At 39.0% G+C, this 22,627-nt stretch overlaps 1 protein-coding gene across 3 annotated transcripts in view; it reads right to left on the bottom strand.

The window, feature by feature from the left end:
* The window catches only part of LOC136864813 (caspase-3), a 336,586-nt gene extending 315,423 nt beyond the window's left edge, over positions 1-21,163 (bottom strand). For 2 of the 3 annotated variants that reach the window (XR_011017867.1, XM_067142239.2), the window contains exon 1: positions 20,980-21,163. The gene's annotated coding sequence lies outside the window, so the exon portion shown is untranslated. Of the gene's footprint in view, positions 1-5,235; positions 5,334-20,979 lie in introns of all 3 variants that reach the window. The other variant, XM_067142240.2, reaches the window with a different exon arrangement.
* Between the last annotated feature and the right edge of the window lie 1,464 nt (positions 21,164-22,627).

A 22,627-nucleotide genomic window follows, 5' to 3' on the forward strand; every position in this document is an offset into this window, starting at 1 on the left:
GGGGTAGTCGTGGAGATGAACACCGCAGATTAGAAGTATATGTACAGTCCCCAGATGAGTTTGTGGCAGGGTCACCGCACTTCATCCTTTGCCGGGAAGATGCACTCCGGCGCGCCGTTCAGAAGGAGGCCTTACTAGAGCGAAGAGGGCCCTTTCTTCTCTTGTGTCCCTCACAAGCTGTTACAGTAAGGCGGCAAACGGCTGAGGGGGCACTGAAACAGTAAGGCGCCATTCACACTAAGGCGATATAAGATAAGTGATATATAGTAAGGAATATATTGCGACAATATATTGCTAGGAAGGTTCATGACACTGGGCGATAAATGCGCGATCTGGGCGAAAAAAAGTTGGTCGGAACACAATTCTCACTACATCAGTTACAAATATGAGTTCAAACGTTCTAGTGACTTATTGGTTCAGGCGAAGGATGAGAAGTAAGCGGAAATACTGGGTACATCCCTACAATTTTACCAACATGCACCATACCTCAGCTGTTGTTTCTCGAATGCTGTCTCAACATGAATCAAAATTCAGGGATTTTTTATCTAATGAATCCTGAAAACTTTCATTTTCTGAAAAGCCTAGTGTCACAAACCCTTGAAAAAAAGATACATCCTTCAGGAAGGCCATTTCTTCAGATAAAAAACTTCTGATTACTATAAGGTAAGTAGATATTAATATAAAAAGCAGTATTAATAAAATTTAGCACTTTTAATTTGATATATTTTTTTTCCTGTTTTTATTTTTTTATTTTACAAATTATACCAATCAGTTCCACTAAATTACAGAATTGTCTTCTCTTCTTCCCGTCATGTTCACAGCTCGAAATATCGTATGATACTAATCGCTGAAGAGACTAGCAAGCTACACTTCGAGAGATATATCACTTACATATAATTAAAATCATATGTAATTAATCTCATAATAGAACTGTATTGAGGACAATATATTAAAATTATAAAATCCTTTTATTAACAACCACCTACTCAATACAATACATTACTCATTGAATTATAAAATAATCATGAGGTGTCTTAAATAATGGAACATGTTTCGTTCGACATAGCGAACATCATCAGCCGTTAATTTACAAAGATTAGGTCAGGGCCCTGAGCTGAAATGATAAAAAATGTTAAAAGAGTGACAATGCCGTAATGAAAAGTAAAATGATAACATTAGACATGAAATTGTAACAATATGTACAGATTAACAGCTAGTATTTGTAGTGGAATACATTGAACGATGGTAGTCTGTAAAGTTAAAACAATCATGAGGTTGTTAAAGTAAAAAAATAGGTATATCACTTGTGATATGTTGTGCAATCGCGCAGCTGTGAACCTTTTTTATCGCCTCCCTTTAAATTTCAAGTATATGTCTGTGCGTGTCGCGTATCGTATATTGCTTATCTCAGCGACAGAAAAGTGCTGTTGCTTGAGATATGAGAGTACGATCTTTATTGGTGATGCAGAGGGGCGGGCGGCGTGGAAGGTTCTTGTGTGCCAATAGGTCGAGATGCAGGAGACGGGGGCTTGGTAATGGCCACTAAGGAATTGACAGCAGGAAAACCAGAGGGGAAGATCGTACATACAGGTCATATACCACATTCAATAACATAATCGGGGCAGAAGGCCTCGGATAATAATAAAAAAAATAACCTTCCAACTCCTGCTAAATTTAGCGGCTAACGAAAATAGCAAATCAATTAGACAGGTTTCACCTGAGAGAGGTGGACTCTGAAGATCCTCTCAGTGGCTGGATTGCTTACTTATAAGGTAACAGGTGTCAATAAATCCAAAATGACACACATCCCTTAAGAATCTGGGTGCAAGCTTGCCGCGGGAACAAAGTCTCTAACCATGACTTGATCTCCGACTTTTAAATTGGTGGGTCTCTGTCCACGATCATATCCGTCCCTAACCTTTTCATGGGAAACCTTAAGATTGGCCTTAGCCTTCTTCCATAGATCTCTAATATTATCGGGACCTATTGTCTCTGGTAATACATAATTAAGTGACCAAAGGTTAGAGAGCGGCGTGTTAGGAACAAATTTAAGCATCAGAGAAGCTGGAGTGCACTTGTGAGACTCATGAACCGCCGAATTTAAAGCAAAGGCCAACCAATGCAGGGACATATCCCACCTGGAATGATCTTCATGATGAAATGCAATTAGCGCAGATCTAAGATTACGATTGACCCGCACAGCCAGAGATGGTTGAGGATAATATGCCGATGTAGTTACATGTGACACAGACAGGTCAAAACAGAATTTATGGAAGAGGTTGGATGTAAAGGCTTTAACATTATCAGACACAATATATTGACAAGGACCAAAAGAAGCAAATATGGTATTTAAACAAGAAATGGTGGACTGAGCGGTAGCCAGCTTAGTCGGAAATAACCAAGAAAATCTACTGAAACCATATACACATACAAGAATGAATTTGTTGGAGTTCCCCTTTGATTGGGGGAAGGGTCCGACATAGTCTATATAGAGGTGTTCCATGGGGTGCGACGCTTGATGAGAGGATAATAGACCAAGCTTAGTGGACAAGGTGGGTTTACTAAGCAAACAAGATTTACAAGCTTTTACCAATTCACGAATTTCACCGTCCATACCTTTCCAATTAAACATCTTTTTTTTTTTTTTTTTTTTTTTTTTGCTAGGGGTTTTACGTCGCACCGACACAGATAGGTCTTATGGCGACGATGGGATAGGAAAGGCCTAGGAGTTGGAAGGAAGCGGCCGTGGCCTTAATTAAGGTACAGCCCCAGCATTTGCCTGGTGTGAAAATGGGAAACCACGGAAAACCATCTTCAGGGCTGCCGATAGTGGGATTCGAACCTACTATCTCCCGGATGCAAGCTCACAGCCGCGCGCCTCTACGCGCACGGCCAACTCGCCCGGAAATTAAACATCTCTCGGATCTTTTCCAGAGTTTTAAAGATGCCTAAATGCCCCCCTAATGGGGTCTCATGATAGTACTTGAAGATCATAGGCACGAGAACAGCTGGAACCAAAACTTTCATCTTCTGATCATGCCTCGACGGGCAAGACAAAACCCCGTTCCTCAATACATAAGGGACGACATGTTAAACCAGAAGAAAGGGTTTCAATAATAGGGGCCAGCACAGGATCTTCACGTTGATATTTTTCAATATCCCTAAACAACATGGGGGCATCAGTTAGAATGGCATTAATACCCGAAGGCATTGGCGTGGGAAGAGAAGAACTCTCTTCCTGTTCGGTGGTCTCCACATCCTGAGAAAACATGCGGCTTAGTCCATCCGCAACAACATTTTCAGATCCTCTACTATGTCTAACATCAAATTGGAAAGCAGAAATCCTGATGGCCCAATGGGCTATATGACCTGTACGATGCGGCCTAGCTAAGACCCAAATTAAGGCTTGATTATCTGTTTCCAGGTCGAACTTGACGTGTTCCAGATAGAGGCGGAACTTCTCTAGTGCAAATAAGACTGCCAAACCCTCAAGTTCATAGATGGAATATTTAGCCTCTTGGGCCGATAATGTCCTAGATGCGTAGGCGATGGGTCGCATACCGAGTTCAGTTTCCTGAAGAAGCACAGCAGCCACCGCTGATGACGAGGCGTCGGTTTGAACGATGAATTTCTTCGAAAAATCCGGCATAGCTAGAACAGGGGCGTTGCAAAGAGCTAATTTCAGATCTTCAAAAGCGGCTTGTTGAGACGGTCCACACTCAAATCTGACGCCTTTCATATGAAGTAAGTTCACGGGCGCCACTCTGTTAGCAAAGTTAGGAATAAATTTCCTGAAGAAATTGACCATACCGATGAACCTGGCAATACCTTTGATGTCCTTAGAAGGTTTGATATCCTGGATGGCCTGTGTTCTGGAATGATCTATAGAAACATCATCGGGCGACACAATATGCCCTAGGAATGACATAGAAGGCTTAGTAAAGGCTACCTTGGATAATCTGACAGGTAACCCAGCTTTACGAAGGCGATTGAGTACTTCCTTTAGATGATCAAGGTGTTCTTCACAGGTCTCAGAAAATACGACGACATCATCAAGATAATGATATAAGTATTCAAACTTGATGTCGGAGAAGAACCTATCTAGCAGTCTAGTGAGCACAGCTGCACCCGTGGGGAGCCCGAAAGGCACGCGGTTGTACTCATACAAGTTCCAATCCATGGCAAAAGCTGTTAAGGGGGGATGTCAACAATAATTCAGTGTTTGTTTTAAAAAAATCGCTGTGGGCTTGTTTTTCAAGATAGAATTTTCATATTTTGCACATGTAATAAAATTGTCTTAGTGAGTCTAAATGCTTTATTACAGTTAGAAATATTATACAGTGTGGTCAAAAAGTTGATATCATTTTTAGAAAATCCATTGTAACAAAAGTGCACTTTTCTCCCAAGACAATGGACATATCACTGTGAAATTTGTTGTGCATTATTTACAAACATACGTTAGTTTTGGGAACTAGAATTTTGTATTTGAGTGAAATGATTGGGTAGAAATTAAATTTTTAATTTCCAAAATTTTTCAACCCCATTTTTCAGTTCATAATAACCCCATAATTTGGTTTCTAATAACTGTAGTCTCTTTATTCTAGTTCCTAAGGGATTTTGTGTTGCTATAAGCAAGTACTGAAAATTACATTACTCTGGCTCTAATAGCTGCTGAGAAAAGGTACAAAATAGTTTGAAAAATGTGATTGTGAGAAATGAAGGTTTAAAATATTTTCTATGCATTCCGTCTGAAAATACTCGTTTTTTAAAGCCAGAGAATTAATGTCCTCCATAAGAATAGTGTTCTTCGTCATCCTCCTGCTTCTCTTCTCTGAACTTCTGTGTTGTCTTGCAGTCTGCTGTAATTTTGGTGAACTGGCTTCAGTTTTTGGAATCCTCTTCTGATCTATTTCATTCAATATCCGGATAGTATGTACTCCTGGTTCCATTCCTACCTGCCTTAGAACTTCAATTCTGCCTTTATTTCCCTCTTTAAACCCCAAGGAGCATCATAAACAGCAATAGATAACACTTTCAGTCCACAGAATGTAGTTTTTGGACACCGACCCCACACTAGGTTATCAAAACTTTAATTAATAATTTGTGTCTTCCGATGAATACACTTTTTTAGTAATTCTGGGTCAGCCAGAACTTTGAATGTTGGCTTTATTTCATTCATAACGCCTCAGGGAGTGAATGTTTGTTTGTAAGTAGTTCTATTAATATTGTACTTACACCAGTCATCCTTGGGGCATCCAAAAGCAACAGAGTAGGTTGAAACTTGGTGCGATACATTCGCGCACCCACACGAACATTATTTTTTTCAGCCACTTCTAGAAAAGATATTACCATGAAAATTTCACAAGATGAAAACAACATCCCAAATATTCAAAAAACACCATTTTCAAAAAATCGAAATTTTCAACCATTCTCATTGACATCCCCCCTTAAGATATTTGGATTCTTCAGCTAGAGGGATCTGGTTGTACGCCTGATTAAGGTCAAGAATGGTAAAGAACTTAGCTTTCCGAAACCATGAAAAACAAGAGTGAAGGTCGAGAAGAGGCACAGATTGTAACACCACCTTCCGATTAAAAGCCCTATAGCCAATCACAGGCCTGAAGCCACCTTGGGGTTTCGGCACCAGAAAAATGGGCGATGAATACGCCGACTTAGGGGGTCGAATAATACCACCTTTTAACATCTGACCTATGATCACTTTAAGAGCCTTCATTTTGGGTGGAGATAAGGCGGAAACCTAACTGGGATCGAATCTATACCCTCAATCTTGTATTCAATAAGGTCAGTAGAGATCAGGCCAGCTAGGAAGACACCCGGTATGGGGAAGAGTGCGAGTGAGAAAGCAGAGCCGTGGGAGCGAGAACGCTGACTTCCCCTTCTCGCTCAGTATAGTGGCGACGTACAGTTGACCCGAAATATTTGTTATAACTGCCATGTAACACTCCACAGATTTTCAGTTAGTGGAATTACCTTCTAGCTGTATATTACAGACATACCAAGCCGAAATGAATTTATTTAGAAGTGTTACAGATGATAGATAGATTTAAGGAGTTAGAATATAATTTAACCTCTTATTATAGTAGCTGTCAAAATCGTTTTCATGTATCAATTTGCGTAGTCCTTATTTTAAATTATAATTTGATGTAAAATTAACTTTACAACGCTGTAGATCTACAGTGTAGAATATGGTTTGCTATAACACCAGGCTTCATAACCTGAGCCACGTCATGTAAAATAACTCGATAATAATAATATATTATACATCAAGAATGAAACACGCTACAAGAAAATTGAAAAACTCTCAGATACGATGGGAGGAAAGAGCATTTTTTTTTTCCGGTCATCTTCTTCTCAGGTTATAAATTTCATTTTCTTTGTCCGTATTGAAGATCTACTTGTGATACAAATTCTTATAATTTTGTTAATTACCACCTATTCAATACAATAAAAATGCAATATAAACTTACATATTTATTAAGATGTTGATATGGTACAAGTTTCGCTCCTTTTTTGTGAGCATCATCAGCCAATTATATAAGATCATGCAACAATTCTTTTGGATTAAGATTATGCCTATAAACCTAATTGACAAATCTTATAATATTTTACAAGTCATATAGGCCTAACAAATAAAATTATGTCTTTAAAACATATTTGTCTAAAATCTATCTAAGTCTAACATTTTATCGACGAAACTCATCTTGTTCATGAACAATATTCTCGTATTGACAATATAAAATTAATGCCAATATATTTGTATAAATGTTACTCCAGCAACAACGAGAACAAGTTAAATGTCCATAACATAGACAATTATCAACTGCAGAAAATTGTCAATATAGTTAACGAAGTTTTAACGACAATCATACAAGTTGAGCAACATTGAATCAATACAATTAGCCAGATCTCAAAAGTTTTTAATTTTTTTAAATAATTTTAAAGGATGTTCACCAGATGAGTTTCTTCAATAAAATGTTAGACTTAGATAGATTTTAGACGAATATGTTTTAAAGACATAATTTTATTGTTAGGCCTATATGACTTGTAAAATATTATAATATTTGTCAATTAGGTTTATAGGCATAATCTTAATCCAAAAGAATTGTTTCATGATCATATATAACCTTAAGTAAATAATAATTGGCTGATGATGCTCACGAAAAAGGAGCGAAACATGTACCATATCAACATCTTAATAAATATGTAAGTTTATATTACTTTTTATTGTACTGAATAGGTGGTAATTAACAAAATTATAAGAATTTGTATCACATCATCTTCTCAGAATGAAATCTAACAGATTAACCAAACAAATCTTTGACTTCTTCCGTAACCCAAAACAAAACCGAACTGGTTTAAAGAAACTGAAAAGGACCTGGTAGAATTAAAAATTACAGAAAATTCAGCTGCTGCTACTCTTTCCTGCACTTTCTTGCAATCTATCACAAACTTTTCTTCCACTGCCTCCCTTTCCATAAAGTCTATAACGTTCAAGATGCAGGCTGCTTTTAGCGCCTTCCATACAGTCATAGATAGGCCTAACGCACACCACCACTAACCACAGTTACTACACAACGAGAAATTAGAAAGCAGCACGCGAAAGCTGAGTGTAAACTTATGCACTGTACTGTCCTTGTAGCAGGAGCTCTGTTAGGAGGGGATGCGCTATGCGGGATAGTCCAAAGTGCGCATGCGCTCCCAGACGTCTTCCTAGCTGGCCCGATCTCTAACACCAAGAGTATCGGAAAATACCGCAGGAAAGGACTGACACAATTTACGAATACTTTCAGCCTGCTTCTCAGGTAGATGTCTAAGGTCTAACAACATCTCATCCTGGGTAGGCAAAACAGATGAACATGATACAGAATTACACTTAAGCAAAGGAATTTTACAGTTATTAGCAAATTTGAAAGTGCATGACTTGCTCTGAATGTCGAGCACTAGACCGGTATGAGACACGAAGTCTTCTGCTAATATTATCTATGGGGCAAGACAAGTGTTTGGCCACAAACAATTTTACCTTCCAAGTGAATTCAGAAATGCGAATTTTGGCAAAGATGAAACCTAAAATTTCTAATGGAGAAGAATTAGCCGAAACGCAATGGACCAAAGACGAACAATATTAATAATTTACAAACAGTCTTTAATTTAGAATACCATTCCACCGAAATAATAGAACAAACACTCCCAGAGTCTAATAAAGTGGTAACAGGTTCATTGTTCAACTCAATTTTAAGAAAAGGTACAAGTGCGAGGGTCTCCGCTGCAATCCTAAGGACCTTCAAATGATAAAATAGAAAAACTTTTATCCGTACCGGAGCTTTCGGAGGGTTTAACCGGGGCTGATCCTTGAAAAGATGAACACGCCGACTCAGCTGGAGATACTAGTCATTTCCTATTATTTGAGTTGGTGGAGGTTGCACCAGAAGTTGAGCAGGACGGGGTGCTATTGGAATTAGGGCAATTTTTGGCGATATGAGTAAAAGAGCCGCATTTGAAACATCCTTGTGATGACCCTGCTCCATTCTTTGTCCCACTCGATTTTATTACTGGACACTTGTTACGCAGATGATCCGTCGACCCACCAGCTTAGCATTTACGGGTGGTGAATGTTCTAAAATGTATATAGGAAAAAATTTAATATTTATTTCCACCTATTCAATACAATACAAGATGTTGGCATTTAAGTTAAACTATTTTTTTTAAATGCGAGACATGTTTTGCCTCTTACTGTGAGTCACTATCACTGTCAGGCAACAGGTTGAAATTATCCTAAAATGTGTTTGATAATGATTGTAGGTGAGATAAAAATTTTACAGTTATTGTAAAAATGTTCATGAATAACTAAAAATCTAATATAATGATAAACTCATGTGTAATTCACTTGATGAATAGGACGTCATTTGATGGTACAGTAGCAAGAAGATGGCTTGTAATGGTGAATGTTCGGCGAGGTGAAGGCCAAAAATTACTAGAAGACGGAGGGGGCTCCTTCGCGACTCTTAAGGTGTCGGCATACCACACTTCTTCGGCTGAGACAGCCATAGCCTCCAATTCTGCAAAAGTTTGAGGACGCGGCACAAAACACAAATATGACCTGTAGGGCAGGGAAATCCCTTCAACAATCGCCTGCACGATTTGATCTTCAGGGAAATGAAGAGCGAATACCCTGGTGTAATATCTTGGATGAAGTCTGCAAGATTTTCATCCAATCGCTGTACTCTGAAATAGTACTTCTGTATTAGAGAGGACATTGCCATAGCCGGAATGAAATTCGCCAGAAGGTGAGCATGGAAGTCTTCTATGGAAGATTGTTCAGCTATTGCTTTGACTATTTTGTCCGTGAGGACACCTATGGAGTAAGGGTAAATAATTTGAAGAATTTGGGAATGAGAGAGGGAAAACACTAGAGCGTAATCTTGAAATTCGACTAAAAACCTTAAAAATGAAATGACCTCATTAGTAGAATTTATAGAAAACTTAGAAATTACCCTAAGCAACATAGCCAAAGGATGAGGCAAACTACTGAACCCCGGTGACATAATAGGTAACGGCCTAGAAGGTTAAGAAGTCTCAGACACAGAATTATTTAAAAAGAACGGTGGAATTGAGGTACGCCGATCAGACTCTTTTCCTAATGGGGTAGAAGTGTGTTGAGTTGCCACAGATTTTCTGCTTTCTACATTCTTGGAAGAGTCTTCGTCACTCACAATGTTTATCACCGTGGCTTGGTCGGTTTTGGGAGCAGTTGCCCCAGACAACAACTGACTAACTTTATTTGACATTTTTGATAGATGATCAACTAAATTACTCACCTCCTTACCATGACCTTCTTTTAACTTTAGAGACAATAGATCGCTAACCCTATTATAAAAATGGAACAATCTACCTTGTACTCTCTTAAGATGATTAGGAGATGGATCACTCACTTCAAAAAAACTTACTACAGAAGCTAGCTCGGTGGTGTTGTCCGTGATAGTGGATACAGCCTCATCAATTTCTTTTTCTCCCAAAGTTGGGATACTAATTGGCAATTCTAGGGATTCCTTAAGTTTGGTTGTATCTGCCGCAACCGTGCCTCCAGATTGAACATTTCTAATCAGTAATTCATAAATTAATTCCTCCTTGTGCAAGTAGCTGGGATGGAGGACTTCGCAAGGGCCAGACATGATGGAAGAAAATTTACAAATTTAAAAAAAACAATTCCAGCAACCGAGAAAATTCTTAAGAGTTTGGTGTGGATTCAATGTTTAGCCGTCAAAAGGGCTTAAATTGAGACCCATTCAACCACGCTCTGCTACCACTTGTTACGGGGGTGCCTGTGGAGCAGAAAGAGGTTAAAGAAGGTGCCGGGGTGAATGGGACTAACTACAATGTCAAGAATTGGATTAAAACTTTAACAAAGGTTATATTTCTTTTAGGACTTCCAACTTAACAATTTTTCATAACAATGAAAGAACAGGTACAATGACAAATTTTAACAAGACAAGGAAAATCCAAAATTTAGTGATTTTTGCAAATCCTGGGCTTCACGCCCCTCGCCTTACAATTCCTGAGCCCCTAGCTCAAATTTACAAAAGAGCACAAATTTATCCAAGGGCAGAAATCCCCTCATTCATGGAGCACTTGCTCCCCAAAATCGAATATCTAGCCTTCCAGAGGCACTCTTTACAATTACAAAATTTGAAAAAGAGCTAACCAGCTCTAAGTTTCTTACTGCCTACTCAAGGCAACATTACATCAATCTTATTGGACTTATTTTTACAGGGGTATATAATATCCAACCTACGGGGCCTTCGTGGAATAAGAATAACAGGTTAAATTAATGGCCCGAACACAAAATGAATGGAGGTGTATACTTGCACTCCCAGATATGAACATTAAAACAACCTAAGGGGCTCTAGGCTGATGAAACAGTCTATTCCCAAACTACTGAGGTGACTCGTATAGAAATTACTTTACCACATTACAGAATGAAAAACAGTTATAAAAACGTAGTCACCTCAAACCAAGATGAAGGGGAGCTCGAGAGGGTAATTCACTCTCTATCCCCGATTTACAGTTAAAGATTTTATGAAGTTTTTACATTAGCTGGAAGAAGTTACACTTTAGAAAAGCTGGTTACATAACAAAAGAGTCGGACCTTTCCCTTGAGTTAAACTGCGGAGGTAGCAAGAAAGAAAGAAGTTACGTGGCCATTACCTTGTAGGTGCTCTGCTGACCGATGAAAGATGACGATCAATTGGCCAAGAAACGTGAAAAGCCGCAGTTTATAAACCCTCAGGGAAGGTTCGAGATTATTCAAGATGAATCAGGACACGCCCTCTTAATTTTTATTAGCAGATACAAAGTGAAAGAGAAATACGGGATTTGTTGGAAATTAATTACAAAAATTAGGGATTGGTTAGGTTCAAAACTGGTGGAAAGAAAAGGAAGAATTGCCAACCCAAAAAAAAATGAACAATCAGTTACAAAAACCTAGATTGCAAAACTTCTTTAAATTATAAGTTCTTTCACTTCGCACCAGGGTGCATGATCACAGTTTTTAGTGGTGTCATCTGTGGAAAAATGTCCAAACTTCTTGATGAATGGCAAACAAAACAAGGAGAAATTCACTCAGGTTAGGCAATTGCACAATAACAAAATTACAAAATATTTCGGTGGTGACATCTTCTGGTTAAAGTTCTAACTTGTTGTATTATTGGTTTCACTTTTGATTGATTGATCTGGCCGTGACTGTCAACAAATGAAATACGAAATTGCCGTGACTGTCGAAGAAGGAGAAGAAGATAATTGCAATCTCGCGAAGTAAACATGGAAGGAACTTCACACAGAAAGAAAAGGGCGATCAGGTGGATATTGTACTATCAAGGTACAAACATATAATAGAAAATAAAAGAACCTATATGGTGACATCAAAGTTGAAAGAGAAAGCCGTTGACTTGTCAATGTCAAAGATCTCTCCAACAACCATTTGAAAACTTACTGTAGCATAAAACCTAAGAGTTGTTAGGAACATACACATGGGTGACAGGGGATAATTTATTTGACTAGGTTTTTGTAGTGTGTCCCTTAACTTTAGTTCCAGTCGTTCCACAAAATCTTTCGATAAACGAAATCTTATTTTGAACATTTCACACAATTCAATAATCAGATTCCGTCTGTGCCGAAAGACACGAGGAGCTCGTTGTAAAATCAACTCTTCTTCATCATTTAAACCTAAGAATTTCATTTTTGTCCGTATTGAACTGAGAATGGATGATAGGAAAACTTAAAACGGTCCACCTTTTCAATACAAAAATGTTATAGTTTATTTATAACATGTATTTGCACTTGGAACTAGTTTCAACGCTGTTTTGCGTCATCATCAGCCAAAATGTGGGAAATAGGCCAGCATGCAGGCATTTATATTACACAAGGCATTACATTAAACAATACACATCTTACAAGGAGATAAAAACAGGGACGAATATAGAAACAAATGAATCGTTGAGAAAGCAAAAGTTATACATATTAAAAATAACCTTAACCACACATCTTGCAGTGCGAAAGTGTTCTTCTTGAATGATTCCTGAATATAAAACACACGCGCACACATTTCTGAAGAGCCAGCAGGCAGGACAAAGTAAAGTGAAAACTTAAGAGTTCTTCTGAGAAGAGTTCATCATTTTTTCTATGTTCCGACTAACTAATGAAGTCTCCCTTGAGTTCCTGATAAACATACACAACAGGAAATTCTCCTTCACTCTCAACAATAGCTATAAAGACCAACGGTAAATTTCATTTTAAATATTGTGCAGAGGCGTGAAAGCACTATCTTGAACATGATATAACTCCTTCATATAACCCAATTTTTTACACAAGGTGTTACATTAAATAATACACATCTTACGAGGAGATAAAAACAGGGACGAATGTAGAAACACATGCATCGTTGAGAAAGCAAAAGTTATACATATTAAAAATAAGCTTAACCACACAACTTGCAGTGCGAAAATATTTGCCTTGAATGATTTCTGAATACAAAATGCACGCGCACACACTTCTAAAGAGCCAGCAGGCAGGAAAAAGTAAGGTGAAACCTTAAGAGTTCTTCTGAGAAGAGTTCATCATTCTTTCTATGTTCCGACTAACTAATGAAGTCTCCCTTGAGTTCCTGATAAACATACACAACAGGAAATTAAACAATACACATCTTACAAGGAGATAAAAACAGGGAAAGTTATACATATTAAAAATAACCTTAACCACACATCTTGTAGTGCGAAAATATTCGTCTTGAATGATTCCTGAATACAAAACACACACGCACACATTTCTGAAGAGCCAGCAGGCAGGAAAAAGTGAAGTGAAACCTTAAGAGTTCTTCTGAGAAGAGTTCATCATTTTTTCTATGTTCCGACTAACTAATGAAGTCTCCCTTGAGTTCCTGATAAACATACACAGCAGGAAATTCTCCTTCACTCTCAACAATAGCTATAAAGACCAACGGTAAATTTCATTTTAAATATTGTGCAGAGACGTGAAAGCATGATCTTGAACATGATATAACTCCTTCATTTAACCCAATTTTTTACACAAGGTGTTACATTAAACAATACACATCTTACGAGGAGATAAAAACAGGGACGAATGTAGAAACAAATGCATCGTTGAGAAAGCACAAGTTATACATATTAAAAATAAGCTTAACCACACAACTTGCAGTGCGAAAATATTTGCCTTGAATGATTCCTGAATACAAAACGCACGCGCACACATTTCTAAAGAGCCAGCAGGCAGGAAAAAGTAAGGTGAAACCTTAAGAGTTCTTCTGAGAAGAGTTCATCATTCTTTCTATGTTCCAACTAACTAATGAAGTCTCCCTTGAGTTCCTGATAAACATACACAACAGGAAATTCTCCTTAACTCTCAACAATAGCTATAAGGACCAACGGTAAATTGTATTTTAAATACTGTGCAGAGATGTGGAAGCATGATCTTGAACATGATATAACTTCTTCATTTAACCACCTTTGAAAGTCTCTCTCTATATTACATAGCTTCATTAACACACCATACTGTAGATGCACAAAATAATCTTGTAATCTTCACAGGTCCGGTATTCAGCTCGACAAGAATATAATAAGAATATAGAATAATAATAAGAATAATAAGAATATAGAATATAATTCCTTAATACCTATTTTAACCAAGGAGGTACCTTACTTCTGCGACTACTATCCAAGGTGTATACCAACCGGCTGCGTTGCTCATGTATAAGCAGCGTACAGCCGATGGTTTCCACTGTGAAATACACAGGGATAGCTTGGGTGAAGTGCCATCTGTCACAAATTCACAGCATAGGACATCAGCGTTTGTTGGCGCTTCAGGTGTAGAGGCGGCACTCCGGATTCAGCAAGCAGGCTAGCAATAAGGCCAACCTAACTCTGCTGTGGTGGATGTTATTCAGTTTCAAGAGGACGCTTTGCCTTGGTGATTCATATGCTGCACTGCCATAGTCTAACCTAAATAAAGTATGTGCCCTATAGAACCATAGGAGCATCATGCAGTCTTCCCCTCACGTAGTGCCACCAAGAAACTTCAAAATATTCAGTTTCTTAGCGCATTTCACTTTTAACTGATGCATGTGTGGCTTCCACGATAATTTAATATCGAAAACGAACCCAAGAAATCAGTATGTGTCAACTACAGGAAGAGTGTGTTGTGTTTGAGTCTTCAGTCTATAGACTGGTTTGGTGCAGCTCTCCATGTACCCTATCCTGTGCTAACTTCTTCATTTCTACGTAACTACTGCATCCTACATCTGCTCTAATCTGCTTGTATTATTCATACCTTGGTCTACCCCTACCGTTCTTACCACCTACACTTCCTTCAAAAACCAACTGAACAAGTCCTGGGTGTCTTAAGATGTGGCCAATCGTTCTGCCTCTTCTTCTCATCAAATTTAGCCAAATCGACCTCCTCTCACCAATTCGATTCAGTATCTCTTCATTCGTGATTCGATCAATCCATCTCACCTTCAGCATTCTTCTGTAGCACCACATTTCAAAAGCTTCTATTCTCTTTCTTTCTGAGCTAGTTATCGTCCATGTTTCACTTCCATACAATGCCACGCTCCACACAAAAGTCTTCAAAAACATTTTTCTAATTTCTATATCAATGTCTGAAGTGAGCAAAATTCTTTTCTTAAGAAAGCTCTTCCTTGCTTGTGCTAGTCTGCATTTTATGTCCTCCTTACTTCTGCCATCGTTAGTTATTTTACTACCCAAGTAACAATATTCATCTACTTCCTTTAAGACTTCATTTCCTAATCTAATATTTCCTGCATCACCTGCCTTCGTTCGACTGCACTCCATTACTTTTGTTTTGGATTGATTTGTTTTGATTTTCATCTTGTACTCCTTACCCAAGTCTTCGTCCATACCATTCAGCAGCTTCTCGAGATCTTCTGCACTCTCAGATAAAATAACAATATCATCGGCAAATCTCAAGGTTTTGATTTCCTCTCCTTGGATTGTGATTCCCCTTCCAATTCCTCTTTGATTTCCTTTACTGCCTTCTATGTAAACACTGAAAAGGAGGGGGGACAAACTGGAGCCTTGCCTCACTCCTTTCTGGATTGCTGCTTCTTTTCAAAGCCCTCGATTCTTATAACTGCAGACTGATTTTTATACAGATTGTAGATAATTCTTCGTTCTCGGTATCTGATCCCAATCACCTTCAGAACCTTAAATAGCATGGTCCAAACAACATTATCGAATGCCTTTTCTAGATCTACGAATGCCATGTTCGTGGGCTTGTCCTTCTTGATTCGATCCTCTAAGATCAAACGTAAAGTCAGGATTGCTTCACATGTTCCTACATTTCTTCTGAAGCCAAATTGATCTTCTCCAAACTCAGCTTCAATTTGTTTTTCCATTCTTCTGTAAATAATACATGTTAACATTTTGCAGGCATGAGATACTAAACTAATGGTGCGGTAGTTTTCACACCTGTCAGCACCGGCTTTCTTGGAATAACCTTGCCATGCTGGTTTCTCCTAAGGCAGTCAGCAATTCAGAGGGAATGTCATCAATTCCAGGTGCCTTGTTCCTATTTAGGTCGCTCACAGCTCTGTCAAACTCTGACCTCAAAATTTGGTCTCCCATTTCATCAACATCAACAGCCTCTTCTTGTTCCAGAACCAAATTATCTACATCTCTATCTTGATACAACAGTTGGATATGTTCCTGCCATCTTTCTGCTTTATCTTCTTGCACTTTCTATCCACTTCATTCTTTAATCGCCTGTATTCTTTTCTGCCCTCTTCATTTCTAGCATTCTTGTATTTTCGTCATTCATCAATCAGGTCTAGTATCTCCTGAGTTATCCACTGATTCTTAGTTGATCTTTTCTTCCTTCCTAACATTTCTTCAGCAGCCCTACTGACTTCATTTTTCATGACTATCCACTCTTCCTCTATAGTGTTTCCTTCAGCATTTTCATTTAGTCCTTGTGCAACATGTTCCTTGAAACAATCCCTCAAACTCTTTTCTTTCAACCTGTCTAGATACCATCTTTTTGCATGCTTTCCTTTCTTCAACTTCAGATGGCATTTCATGACCAACAAATTGTGGTCATAGTCAACGTCTGCTCCTGGGAAAGTTTTGCAATCCAACACCTGGTTCTGAATCTCTGTCTAATCATAATGAAGTCTATTTGATACCTTCCAGTGTCCCCAGGTCTTGTCCACGTATACAGCCGTCGTTTGTGGTATTTGAACCAAGTATTGGCAAGGACTAAATTATGATCAGTGCAGAATTCAACCAGCCGACTTCCTCTTTCGTTCCTTTGTCCCAGTCCAAATTCTCCTACTGTATTATATTCTCTTCCTTGGCCTACCACTGCATTTCAGTCTCCCATCTTTCACTATGCTGGTCATAGTAGCTTACACGCTGCCCTATTTTCTTATTCATTATTAAACCAACTCCTGCATTACCCCTGTTTGATTTTGTGTTGATAATTCGGTAGTCTCCTGACCAAAAATCCTGTTCTTCCTGCCAACGTACTTCACTTATACCAACTACATCTAACTTTAGTCTATCCATCTCCCTTTTCAGATTCTCTAACCTACCACTACGATCAAGGGTTATGAATTTCATGTTGTTGGTCCGTATTGAACTGAGACTAACATATGAATAGTAACACAGTAAAGGTTTCCACCTATTCAATACTAATATGTATTTACAATATTATAAATTACATGGAACTAGTCTCGACTACACACACCGCAGCGCGAGGTCCAATTTGGTTTCCGCTAAGAACTGAGAATTAATACATCCACGCGCAGTATCCACCTTCTTCTTAACCAGAAATTCAAAAATAACTTCACGTCCAACAATCAACAACGCAGCCAGTCAACACAGCTTTAATACACCAAATGCCTAATTTCTCTGCTTAAGCTGATCAGTGTCAAGCCGACTCGGCATTAAAAGAGTATCACTTTTTACTCTCCAGACTTTGTACATACTCGTATATATGTTTATATGTGTTATTTTACATTGTATTCTTTAGTACGAGGACTACTGATATCCATGAGTTTATATTTTTACAACACTAAGCACCCCACTTGTACTTTGTTCCAAACTTCTTTGTATATATATTCCTCGTATTATTATTAATTACTATTCACCTGTACCATACTAGCATTTCTCATCTCATTACCACACTTCACTTTATAAATTATTACTGTTAAAAATAACATGTTTTAAGATTCGACAAAACTTATGTATGCTTTAATATGGCTGATGATGACCCCTAGGTGGGTCAAAACTAGTTCCATGTAATTTATAATATTGTAAATACATATTAGTATTGAATAGGTGGAAACCTTTACTGTGTTACTATTCATATGCTACCACTACGATTCAAACTTCTAACATTCCACGCTCCGACTCGCAGAATGTCAGTATCCATCTTCCTGATGATCGCCCCCTCCCATGTAGTCCCCACCCAGAGGGCCGAATGGGGGACTAGTTTACCTCCGGAATATTTTACCCGGGAGGAAGCCATCATCAGTACATCATTCATACAGAGAGAGCTGCACGTCCTCGGGAGTTAGTTACGGCTGCAGTTTCCCGTTGCTTTCAGCCGTGTAGCAGTATCAACACAGCTAAGCCATGTTGAGTATTGTTACAAGGCCATACCAGTCAATCATCTAGACTGCCGCCCTTGCAACTTCCGAAAGGCTGCTACCCCCCTTCCGAAGAGCCATTCCTTAGTCTGGTCGCTCAACAGATACCCATCCAATATGGTTGCACCTGCAGCTCGGCTATCTGCTTCATTGGGACACGCAAGCCTCCCCACCGCAGCAAGGTCATATGGTTCGCAGGAGAGGACAGGAAGAGTAAACCTCCCTAAATAAAGCTCAGGGCGGGCGTGAAGAGTGCGCTTCCAGAGGAAGTGAATACAGAGAGTTCTATGCAGTTGAAAAGCGAAAGCTGCGATTTAAGGTCCACTGCTCCATTCTCCTAATAGCTTGCTGTAATTGTCTCTCTGCGACTGCCATACATTATGAACTATAACGCAGAGCAAAATCGTCGACATAATGACGGTATTACTGCTGAACCAGCAGCAGTGACAATATCGTCCATGGCAATTGCCAACCGAGCAACGCTGAGAACTGATCCCAATGAAACTCCATTTTTCTGAACATGATATTGGGAATACGACCTACCTACTCAGACATGGGACAGAGGGACAAAAAATTTGCAATAAAAACTGGCAAGTTACCTCAGGGTTATCATAGACCTTTTCTAAATCAAAAAATCAGCCACCAAATGCTGTTTTTGGAGAAATGCATCCTGGGTACAACTCTCTTGGCGTACCAAATGGCCAGTGGTCGAGCGGACAGCTCAAAAACCGCACTGGTACTCGGACAAAAGTCCTCTTTTCTCAAATAGTTTACACAGATAAAAGACAGTGAGACAAATAGGTCTGTAACTGTCTGCATACTTGAGATCTCTGCTGTGCTTCGGAAGGGGAATTACTATTCCCTCTCGCCACTGTGATGGAAACTAACCCTCTATCCAGATTCGGTTCAACACCCCAAGAAGATAGATAGAAGTGGCTATCGTCGTTGAGGTGTTTCAACATCTGGTTATGGATATTATTTAGTCCAGGAGCTTTGTCTTTGCAAAGCGCCAAGGCACAGCGGAGTTCCCACTCTGAAAATGGCACGTTATAGTTATCTGAAGCTAGAGTGGCAAAACTAAAATAAAATTCTGCTTCCCGCTTCAGATCCAGCAAATTAGGACGGTAATTCCCAGGACCAGACATCAGCAAATTGACATGCTGGATGGTTAGCAACCATAGGTTGATCAGCGACGACACTATCTGCAATGGAAATTCCCGGTACTGAGGATGGTCCTTGTGTCCCCGAAATACATAGAAGTTTAGTCCACACTTGAGATGACGCTGTGTGTGACATAATGGACAATACATATCTTTCCCATAAAGCTTAGTCTTTTGAATAAGAACCAACGTGTCTGCACGAAGTTTTTTAAATATCACCAAGTTGGCCACAGTAGGCTGCCTACGATAGCACTTTTAAGCATGTCATTCTTTTATAGTTGCTGCAATTTCTTCGTTCCACCAAGGAATGAGTTTTTGTTGAGGAGTCCTAGAAAAAGATGGAATGGACTCCTCAGCAACAGCAAGAGTAACTTGTTATATTGTCGTCTACACTCCGGCTATTTGTGTCGTTGAAGACAGCTAGTGGTGTGAACTTTGGCCAACCAGCATGTTTAAGAATCCATCGAGGAGGGTTAATGGATTTCTGTTTAAACAAAGTAAGAATAATGGAGGAATGATCAGTCACAGAAGGCATCGAGTGAATCCCACCAAAGAAGGGGAACGGGCACTCGGCAGCACAGGCTAATGTCAGTGCGGGAGAAGGTACCTTGCACTACGCTGAAATATGTTGGTTCCCCTGTACTCAAAACCCATAAATCCAGTAATTTGCAAATTTGCTACGAAAACATGTTCTCCACTTTCCTTTCTAAATTTCTTTACGGACCAGCTCTCTTACTAACTGTTCCAACTGACTTCCTCTGGGCCAGGGCATTTCAAAGCCCCATAATGGGTGATGGAAATTAGAATCACCCAATAAGAGGGAAGGAGGTGGGAGTGATCTATAAGGTCAATTACATCATTGATATTAAGAGACTGGCCTGGTGGGAAATAAAGATTACAAAACCGCAGTTATGACAGGAAACGAAATACGTACCACTACTGGCTCCAATTGGGTTCTTAGTGGAACCACTTTGTTGTAGGTGTCAGAGTGAGTAAAAATAACGCCACTGGAAGCCCGGTTAACAAAATCCCTTTCTGTAGAGTATAGTCTAAAATTTCTCAAGACTGTATGATTACCTGGTCTGAGATTCTTTTCTTGAATACAGACTATACTCGCCGCTGGCTGACTGATTAGCTGGTGCAGCTCAGTAAGATGCCTGTCATAATCATTACAATACCACTGTAACAGTGCCATAGTGTGGACTTCTTAAAAATGTGTTGGGTTTTAAGTGGCGAGATGCTACTTAAGCTAAACAGACATCCGCATCCGAAAATGGAGATAAATGAATTTACCGACTAAATATCGTAAAGAATACTGAGCAACGCATGTCGTGAAGGCTAAGGCAATGAATTCGTATGGAATATCAGATTATTGGCTTACATTCAGGCTTATCAAGATTGGCTTGTAGTTCGCTCGGCAGGTCTTCGTTCCAGACATGCTACTTTTCTCAAAACACGGAGCGAAATTCTCCGCGAAAGATAAAGAATTTCTCTTTGTTTCCTTTGACACGGCAAAAACTGGAAAGATGATTATGTTTATGCTACTACTTGTCTCTGAAATTGAACTAAGACATGCCACAATATAAAATGAGAACAGACGGTAGGCCCTACATTTATTCTCACCTTATGAGCAATTACAAATCCTAGCCAAATATTTTTTCACAGGGATCTTTTACATCACATTCAAAAACACTTCCAAGATCCAAACATTCAACCACGGCCAACTAGATCTACGCTCAGAACCTAGACCGTTGCCAAATAGCTTCTTCTTCCTCTTGGGTAGTTGTTGGACATCGTCTTTTACGGATTTCGCCTTGCTAAAATGGGAGACGGATTTCGCCTTGCTAAAATGGGAGACAATTCGATGGTGGCGCTTCTAGTGACTTGACCTGAACAAATCGCGCTAAATTCAAATATCAATGGAAATGTATATACGGAAATGGATAAATAAATTACGTCTAGAAAGAAAGTGGTATTGAGATATTAACTTCGAAGTTGCTAAAGCAATTCTGGATAAATGAATGAAGAATTATTTAAAAGGTTATTATTCAAAGACTGAAATTAGACATATAAACAAGGTGTGAAATGGACTGCTGTGAAATGGCTTGATCTTTCATTTATGCATTACTTTTTTAGCTTTAGCATACCTGCCTGAAATCTTACGGTTGGATTTGTCTTTTTTCCTCATTTAAAAACAATGTATCATCACATTAAGACATTTGTCAATAAAAAATATCGGCATATTCCTTACACATATGATGCAATGGATTAACATTTAATAACTGGACAATTTTCCTCTTAACATGAAGCCTACTAACAGAAAGAAAATCTATAAAATCCCGGCTTTAATCTGAGAAGAGGGATAAAAGAAAGAAAAGTTTGAAAATGTTGTCGATAGTGATGCTTTGAGGAATATTTACGTACAATTAGAGTAAAAATGTAACATACCCTTGGCTGTATAGTCGAGGATTTTTAAAGTCGCTGGCCTGGAAATGATCTGAACAGATCTTATAATTCTTATACAAGCGTAACGTCCCTTCTTTCTTGTATACTTTATCCAAATCGCTTCTGTGACATTTCAAAACCCACAGATCACACCTACAACAACACATCGGTATTGAAGGTTAACTGCTGCACTATACAATAAAATATGCGAATTATATTTTAAGCCCGTTAAAACATGGGTCGAGCAGGTCAGAAGATTATGAAGTACTATAAAAATCTCTGTCACTGGAAGAATATATATGCAAACACAATATTACTTGCATGTTCTTGTCACGAGGGAACCTGAAGAACGAGCGCGCATTTTTCTCTACTTCGTAATTACCGCAGCCAAACACAGCACATACCTTTCCCCTCATGTTGAGAGGAGATATCAAGGAATGACACACGCTACTATTTAATTATGTCAACTCACTGAAAACGCATAAATAACACCAAAAACTTCACACAAAAATACACGTGCTCTTATGACAGAATCAGTACCGTTCAGGTCTATCCGCTAGAGTGAGCTCCAATAGCCGTCCCTCTTTTTTTTTTACGGGGGGCCCCCGTATTCCGCTCCCCCGCCGTGACCATCGACTCAATCTACATGGCCTCCGACATGCTATTAATTTCTAAGAAGAAAGAGATAGCAGGGAAGAGTGGGAAGTGATACAAGGAGTATCTGCCGGTTTCCGGGTTAGACTCGCTACCACGGCAAGAGTGTGTGTTTGGTAAGGTGGTGTTGAAGTGTGGTATTGAAGGGTCAGGGAAAAACCACATAGGCAGA

The sequence above is a fragment of the Anabrus simplex genome, chromosome 2 (assembly GCF_040414725.1).
Source record: "Anabrus simplex isolate iqAnaSimp1 chromosome 2, ASM4041472v1, whole genome shotgun sequence".
Lineage (NCBI taxonomy): Eukaryota > Metazoa > Arthropoda > Insecta > Orthoptera > Tettigoniidae > Anabrus > Anabrus simplex.